Source organism: Mya arenaria, chromosome 14, assembly GCF_026914265.1.
Source record: "Mya arenaria isolate MELC-2E11 chromosome 14, ASM2691426v1".
NCBI classification, from domain to species: Eukaryota; Metazoa; Mollusca; class Bivalvia; order Myida; family Myidae; genus Mya; species Mya arenaria.
In genome coordinates, this window is record NC_069135.1 from 44895459 (window position 1) to 44904741 (window position 9283).

The 9283-nt window shown below is 40.4% G+C and overlaps 1 protein-coding gene across 1 annotated transcript in view; it reads right to left on the reverse strand.

Annotated features, from left to right (window-relative positions):
* The window catches only part of LOC128218273 (FERM domain-containing protein 4A-like), a 101792-nt gene extending 100696 nt beyond the window's left edge, over positions 1-1096 (reverse strand). Inside the window, exon 1 of the mRNA XM_052925904.1 lies at positions 1038-1096. The gene's annotated coding sequence lies outside the window, so the exon portion shown is untranslated. The remainder of the gene's footprint in view (positions 1-1037) is intronic.
* Positions 1097-9283: the final 8187 nt, after the last annotated feature.

Below are 9283 nucleotides of genomic sequence, written 5' to 3' on the forward strand. Positions count from 1 at the left end.
ATATTTTCTTACAATGATGTAGGCTCTAAGCAGCCTGCATGATAATGGATTCAGTCACTGCAGTATATAAAGCATGCCACTGTTGTAACATATCCAATATTTGGGGCATGCATCAAGGCCACAGGCAGCAGTTACGTTGACAGTCGTGACCCAATTTGATAATAAAAAAATATTTAGGCTAATTTTTTTTATTGAAACATGAACATTTATCATAGAAATCTTAAAATCAACCAAAAAATACATGACATTTTTACTATAACATTCTTATATATTTATCTAATTATATTCTAGATATATACTACTAACACAGCCCCTAGACCCCAGGCAACAAAGTGGCAATAACTTTTCAAAACCAAGAGGGAACCATGTAAATGTCATATACATGTATGTCTTACTTTAAGCATAAAAAATAGTTACTACATCAAACTGGCGTGCTGTTGACATTTGGAGATACATCTTACATGTTAATTGTCATATATACAGCGGTTTTAAAACTATGAACACATATTGTAACTATTTATTAACAAGCACTTGTTGATTTTGCAAAGAACAAAACAGTGGCTTCTAAACTTGTTCTACCATTTTATTAGTCTAAAATAATAGACGTGTTATAAGGGATTCTTCCAATTCAAAAATCTAAAATAAATCTGTCAACGTACAATTATTTGGACTACCATTTTATAAGATTAAGAAGCAATTATTGTGCAACAGAACATTTTTTTTTAATACTATGTAAATTTATCAAGGAAATAGTAGACAAACAACAGTTTAAATATAATTTATTGTTGAGAAGATATAAACGTAATTAATTAAGTCAAATCAAGACTAACATTTTAAGCTGCACATATAAATAGTGCAGTTTTTGTGAAATTCAAGTTATTCTGACACAGGGATGACGTTGCTAACCCATTATTAGTTAACTGACAGGGTTTATTGAAGTGACATGTATGAATAAGAGGCAATTATTTGAACAGGAAGGGAATCTATATCGTTTGAGTGCTTAATCTGCATGACAATTGAAATACAAAGGACATTACATTTTATGACTCAAAAGCGTTTTCCGCTCCTTGGAAAATCAAAACTTCCGGTTCAAAAGGATACCCGGATGTGATAATGGAAGCCAAAGATAATGAAGCAGTCAATATGCGGTATGACCATTCGGAGTTCCGAATAGCGGTATGAGTAGTTAGAGACGGACTTACCGAAAGACGGAGAAAATTACCAAAATACGCAAGAAAGTTACCGAAAGACGCCTTCTATACATTTTTAGCTCACCAGAGTACGAAGTGCTCAAAGTGAGCTATTGTGATCGGTCTTTGTCCGGCGTCCGTCCGTCAGTCCGTCCGTCCGTCAGTCAGTTCGTCCGTCAACAATTGTTTAAAAAACGTATCCTCTAAAACTACCTGGCCAAATTAAATGAAACTTCACAGGAAGCTTCCTTGGGTGGCCATCTACAAAAATACAACAAGGGGTCACGATTGATCAACAACAACAACACAATGGCCGACGTCCTGTTTTGCTTTAAAAAACATCTCCTCTGAACCTTCCAGTCCAAATTCAATGAAACTTTACAGAAAGCTTCCTTGGGTGACTATCTACAAAAAAAAACCCCAAGGAGTCACGATTGATCAACAAAATACAACAACAACAACAACAACAACAGCAGCAACAACAACAAAATGGCTGACTTTCTGTTTTGCTTTAAAAAAACATCTCCTCTGAAACTGCTGCTCCAAATTCAATGAAACTTTACAGGAACCTTCCTTGGGTGACCCTCTACAAAAATACAACAAGGGGTCACGATTGATTTACAACAACAACAGCAACAACAACAACAAAATGGCCAACTTACTATTTTGCTAAAAAAAAACCATCTCCTCTAATATTACCAGTCCAAGTTCAATCAAACTTTACAGAAAGCTTCCTTGGGTGACCCTCTACAAAAATACAACAAGGGGTCAGTGTGCAGTCAATCATTAAGTCCTGTCAGTGTGCAGGCGACTGAACAAAATCCTGTCAGTGTGCAGTCAATCACGAAGTCCTGTCAGAGTGCAGGAAACTGTGACAAGTCCTGTCAGTGTGCAGGCAACGGTGACAAGTCCTGTCAGTGATTATCCAGGCAACATGTTTGATCAGTATGTTTTTCAATATTCTTTGAGAACAAATATCAAGCTATATTGATTACAAAGGTTAAACTCTTTACTCAGGTGAGCGATTTATAGCCATCATGACCCTCTTGTTTATTGTTCTTTTGTACGGTCCGCTGTAGGCGGCGAATGTGCGTTGCCACCACTTGTAACGTGCGACGTCAATGAAACACCAGATAACCGAGCTTTCTGGCGTAATGAAACAAAAACCAACATATCCCTTCAGAAAAAAGCATGCTCGACCCTGAAGGGGTCCACTGGTCTTTATATACACTAACTTCTCTTTTCTCACAGATCCCGGGCTTTGCTAATTTGCATATTACCAACCAAGTTTACATCCGGTATGAACGTACTTCCGTTTTAACGGAACGTTATTATGAACGCACATCCTCCACCTACAGCGGACCGTTACACTAATCAGCCGCCTTCAGCGGACCGTTACACTTCTATTAATTAGTTAGAGAAAGAGCATTTTTTGCGGAAAGTATGAAAGCTTACGGAAATTAAATGCAAAATACACATTTTTATCAAATTGCACTTTTTTGTATAAATTTTGTTTGAGTACATACATATCATTATGTGCCTATTTTTGTTGTTGTTGTTTTTGTTTTTTTTTAAAATATTTGGAAAAGTTATTTGAAATTTACATATTTTTACTTAGCGGAAAATATGAAATCCTACGGAAATGCATATTTTCTAGAAATTTAAAGAAAACAAATTATCACTTTGTATAACTTTTTGTTTATGTTGGTCAGTTTGGCAGATTTATTGTATTTTTGCGTATTAGGGACTTCTAAATGTATCTAATAGTAAATAGTATATCTGATGTCACCAGCTGTGCGTACACCTGTTTATTGCCCCTTCGTCACCGCAGGGTTTGACAAATCTGTTGTGTATTGGAGGCATACACACAGGGTTCTTTTGTCTTATGTATACACCCGCGATATACATTAATTCCTATACCAGGGGGAACATGTGATAATCTCTGCTCAACCTGACCTCCTCGACGTTATGTGGAGGTGGATCTCAAGGAACTCGGACTCGAGCACCTCATTTAGGGTACCGCGAAAGATGAGACTCCCTCAACGACAGATTCTAGTCGCACTTACTTTGATCTTCATGTACAAGTTGTTTTTTGTTACTGATGTTAACAGTTCTTTTACCGCTGACCACTCGTCTACAACTGACAAAGCTGCGAGCAAATGCATCATAACGGTATTGCATCAGCCTGACCTAGTCTCATAAGGAAACCACTGCCACATCATAACAGTATTGCATCAGCCTGACCTAGTCTCATAAGGAAACCACTGCCACATCATAACAGTGTTGCATCAGCCTGACCTAGTCTCATAGTGAAACCACTGCCACATCATAACAGTATTGCATCAGCCTGACCTAGTCTCATATTGAAACCACTGCCACATCATAACAGTATTGCATCAGCCTGACCTAGTCTCATAAGGAATCCACTGCCACATCATAACAGTATTGCATCAGCCTGACCTAGTCTCATAAGGAATCCACTGCCACATCATAACAGTATTGCATCAGCCTGACCTAGTCTCATAAGGAAACCACTGCCACATCATAACAGTATTGCATCAACCTGACCTAGTCTCATATAGGCGTCACTGCCATATCAAAACAGTCTTGCATCAACCTGACCTAGTCTCATGTGGAAACCACTGCCACATCGTAACAGTGTTATATCAGCCTGATCTAGTATCACATTGAAACCACTGCCACATCAAAACAGTGTCGCATCAGCTTGACCTAGTCTCATATGGGTACCAATGCCACATCATAAAGGTATTGCATCAACCTAGCTGACCTAGTCTCTTATGGGTACCACTGCCACATCATAACGGCATTGCATCAGCTTGACCTAGTCTCATATTGGTTCCACTGCCACATCATAACAGTATTTCATCAGCCTGACCAGGTCTCTTATGGATACCTCTGCCACATCATAACAATTTTGCATCAGCTTGACCTAGTCTCATATTGATACCACTGCCACATTATAACAGTGTTGCATAAGCCCGACCTAGTCTTATATGGAAACCACTGTCACATCACAAAAGTGTTGCATAAGCTTGACCTAGTCTCATTCGGGTAACACTGCCACATCATAACAGTATTGTATCAGCATGACCTAATCTCATATTGGTTCCCCTGCCAAATCATAACAGTATTGCATCAGCCTGACCTAGTCTCATACGGGTACCACTGCCACATCATAACAGTTTTGCATCAGCTTGACCTAGTCTCATATGGGAACCGCTGCCACATCATAACAGTGTTGCATCAGCCTGATCTAAGCTCACAAGGAAACCACTGCCACATCATAACAGTGTTGCATCAGCTTGACCTAGTCTCATAGGGGTACCACTGCCAGATCATAACAGTTTTGTATCAGTCTGACCTAGACTCATAAGGAAACCACTGCCACATCATAACAGTATTGCATCAGCCTGACCTAGTCTCATATGATTACCACTGCCACATCATAACAGTGTTGCATTAGCCTGACATAGTATCATATTGAAAACACTGCTACATCCTAACAGTATTGCATCAGCCTGACCTAGTCCCATAAGGAAACCACTGCCACATTAGAACAGTTTTGTATCAGTCTGACCTAGGCTCATATGGAGACCACTGCCACATCCTAAAAGTATTCGTCAGCCTGACCTAGTCTCATAAGGAAACCACTGCCACATCATAACAGTGTTGGATCAGCCTGACCAAGTCTCATATTGAAACCACTGCCACATCATAACAGTATTGCATCAGCCTGACCTAGTCTCATATGGCTACCACTGCCACATCGTAACAGTTTTGCATCAGCCTGACCTAGTCTCATAAAGAAACCACTGCCACATCATAACAGTGATGCATCAGCTTGACCTAGTCTCATAGGGGTACCACTGCCAGACCATAACAGTTTTGTATCAGTCTGACCTAGACTCATAAGGAAACCACTGCCACATCATAACAATATTGCATCAGCCTGACCTAGTCTCATATGATTACCACTGCCACATCATAACAGTGTTGCATTAGCCTGACATAGTATCATATTGAAAACACTGCCACATCCTAACAGTATTGCATCAGTCTGACCTAGTCCCATAAGGAAACCACTGCCACATCATAACAGTATTGCATCAGCCTGACCTAGGCTCATATGGAGACCACTGCCACATCCTAAGAGTATTCGTCAGCCTGACCTAGTCTCATAAGGAAACCACTGCCACATCATAACAGTGTTGGATCAGCCTGACCTAGTCTCATATTGAAACCACTGCCACATCATAACAGTATTGCATCAGCCTGACCTAGTCTCATATGGCTACCACTGCCACATCGTAACAGTTTTGCATCAGCCTGACCTAGTCTCATAAGGAAACCACTGCCACATCATAACAGTATTGCATCAGCCTGACCTAGTCTCATATTGAAACCACTGCCACATCATAACAGTATTGCATCAGCCTGACCTAGTCTCATAAAGAAACCATTGCCACATCATAACAGTATTGCATCAGCTTGACCTAGTCTCATTTGGAAACCACTGCCGCATCATAACAGTATTGCATCAGCCTGACCTAGTCTCATAAAGAAACCATTGCCACATCATAACAGTATTGTATCAGCTTGACCTAGTCTCATAAGGAAACCACTGCCACATCATAAAAGTATTGCATCAGCCTGACCTAGTCTCATAAGGAAACCACTGCCACATCATAACAGTATTGCATCAACCTGACCTAGTCTCATACGGAAACCACTGCCACATCATTACAGTGTTGCATCAGCCTGACCTAGTCGCATAGGGAAACCACTGCCACATCATAACAGTATTGCATCAGCTTGACCTAGTCTCATATTGAAACCACTGCCACATCATAACAGTATTGCATCAGCCTGACCTAGTCTCATAAGGAAACCACTGCCACATCATAACAGTATTGCATCAGCCTGACCTAGTCTCATAAGGAAACCACTGCCACATCATTACAGTGTTGCATCAGCCTGACCTAGTCGCATAGGGAAACCACTGCCACATCATAACAGTATTGCATCAGCCTGACCTAGTCTCATAAGGAAACCATTGCCACATCATAACAGTATTGCATTAGCCTGGCCTAGTCTCATAAGGAAACCACTGCCACATCATTACAGTGTTGCATCAACCTGACCTAGTCTCATAAGGAAACCACTGCCACATCATAACAGTATTGCATCAGCCTGACCTAGTCTCATAAGGAAACCACTGCCACATCATAACAGTGTTGCATCAGCCTGACCTAGTCTCATAAGGAAACCACTGCCACATCATTACAGTGTTGCATCAGCCTGACCTAGTCTCATAAGGAAACCACTGCCACATCATAACAGTATTGCATCAGCTTGACCTAGTCTCATAAGGAAACCACTGCCACATCATAACAGTATTGCATCAGCCTGACCTAGTCTCATAAGGAAACCACTGCCACATCATAACAGTATTGCATCAGCTTGACCTAGTCTCATAAGGAAACCACTGCCACATCATTACAGTGTTGCATCAGCCTGACCTAGTCGCATAGGGAAACCACTGCCACATCATAACAGTATTGCATCAGCTTGACCTAGTCTCATAAGGAAACCACTGCCACATCATAACAGTATTGCATTAGCCTGGCCTAGTCTCATAAGGAAACCACTGCCACATCATTACAGTGTTGCATCAACCTGACCTAGTCTCATAAGGAAACCACTGCCACATCATAACAGTATTGCATCAGCCTGACCTAGTCTCATAAGGAAACCACTGCCACATCATAACAGTATTGCATCAGCTTGACCTAGTCTCATAAGGAAACCACTGCCACATCATTACAGTGTTGCATCAGCCTGACCTAGTCTCATAAGGAAACCACTGCCACATCATAACAGTATTGCATCAGCTTGACCTAGTCTCATAAGGAAACCACTGCCACATCATAACAGTATTGCATCAGCCTGACCTAGTCTCATAAGGAAACCACTGCCACATCATAACAGTATTGCATCAGCTTGACCTAGTCTCATAAGGAAACCACTGCCACATCTTTACAGTGTTGCATCAGCCTGACCTAGTCGCATAGGGAAACCACTGCCACATCATAACAGTATTGCATCAAACTGACCTAGTCTTATATTGAAACCACTGCCACATCATAACCATTTTGCATTAGTCTGACCTAGTCTCATAAGGAAACCACCGCCACATCATAACAGTTTTGTATCAGTCTGACCTAGACTCATAAGGAAACCACTGCCACATCATAACAGTATTGCATCAGCCTGACCTAGTCTCATAAGGAAACCACTGCCACATCATAACAGTATTGCATTAGTCTGACCTAGTCTCATAAAGAAACCACTGCCACATCATAACAGTATTGCATCAGCCTGACCTAGTCTCATAGGGAAACCACTGCCACATCATAACAGTATTACATTAGCCTGACCTAGTCTCATAAGGAAACCACTGCCACATCATAACAGTATTGCATCAGCTTGACCTAGTCTCATATTGAAACCACTGCCACATCATTACAGTGTTGCATCAAACTGACCTAGTCTTATATTGAAACCACTGCCACATCATAACAATTTTGCATCAGCTTGACCTAGTCTCATAAGGAAACCACTGCCACATCATTACAGTGTTGCATCAGCCTGACCTAGTCTCATAATGAAACCACTGCCACATCATAACAGTGTTGCATCAGCCTGACCTAGTCTCATAAGGAAACCACTGCCACATCATAACAGTATTGCATCAAACTGACCTAGTCTTATATTGAAACCACTGCCACATCATAACAATTTTGCATCAGCCTGACCTAGTCTCATAAAGAAACCACTGCCACATCATAACAGTTTTGCATCAGCCTGACCTAGTCTCATAAGGAAACCACTGCTACATTATAACAGTTTTGCATCAGCCTGACCTAGTCTCATAAAGAAACCACTGCCACATCATAACAGTTTTGCATCAGCCTGACCTAGTCTCATAAAGAACCCACTGCCACATCATAACAGTTTTGCATCATCCTGACCTAGTCTCATAAGGAAACCACTGCCACATCATAACAGTATATCATCAGCCTGACCTAGTCTCATAAAGAAACCACTGCCACATCATAACAGTTTTGCATCAGCTTGACCTAATCTCATAACGAAACCATTGCCACATCATTACAGTATTGCATCAACCTGACCTAGTCTCATAAGGAAACCACTGCCGCATCATAACAGTATATCATCAGCCTGACCTAGTCTCATAAAGAAACCACTGCCACATTATAACAGTATTGCATCAACCTGACCTAGTCTCATAAAGAAACCATTGCCACATCATTACAGTGTTGCATCAGCTTGACCTAGTCTCATAAAGAAACCACTGCCACATCATTAGAGTGTTGCATCAGCTTGACCTAGTCTCATAAAGAAACCATTGCCACATCATTACAGTGTTGCATCAGCTTGTCCTAGTCTCATAAAGAAACCACTGCCACATCATTAGAGTGTTGCATCAGCTTGACCTAGTCTCATAAAGAAACCATTGCCACATCATTACAGTGTTGCATCAGCTTGACCTAGTCTCATACTGTCACATTTGACGTGGTTGTTATATCTGGGTGAAAATATTTTTATCAAAGTTTCATGGAGCCCTAACCTTAATTGCAACTTGTGATTTCAAACAAACTAGGACATTGTAGTGAATACTACCGATGCAAAAATGTTATTCGGCATTAATGCACTTGTGAAAATATGAACCAATTTAGAACAATCGATGCTTATGAAATGTGCAAATACGTTCAGGGTCATAGAAGTCTTTTTGCTTCAACAAACCAGCTAGGCCTTCTTGGAAAGAAGGTTTTATTATGCAAAAACAACTTTAATTTTCAAAAAAATAGGTATTTACCAGTGCAAGAAAAAGGTCAAAACATATCAGTTTACAGTTTATTTTAGAACTATTTTCATTCAATTAATAACAAACAATCACCTTACAACCATTGTATTCGTTGAAAATGATAATACTTATATATCTTAAAGTAATACTTGAATGAGCACAAATAATATTTTTATAACTCTGC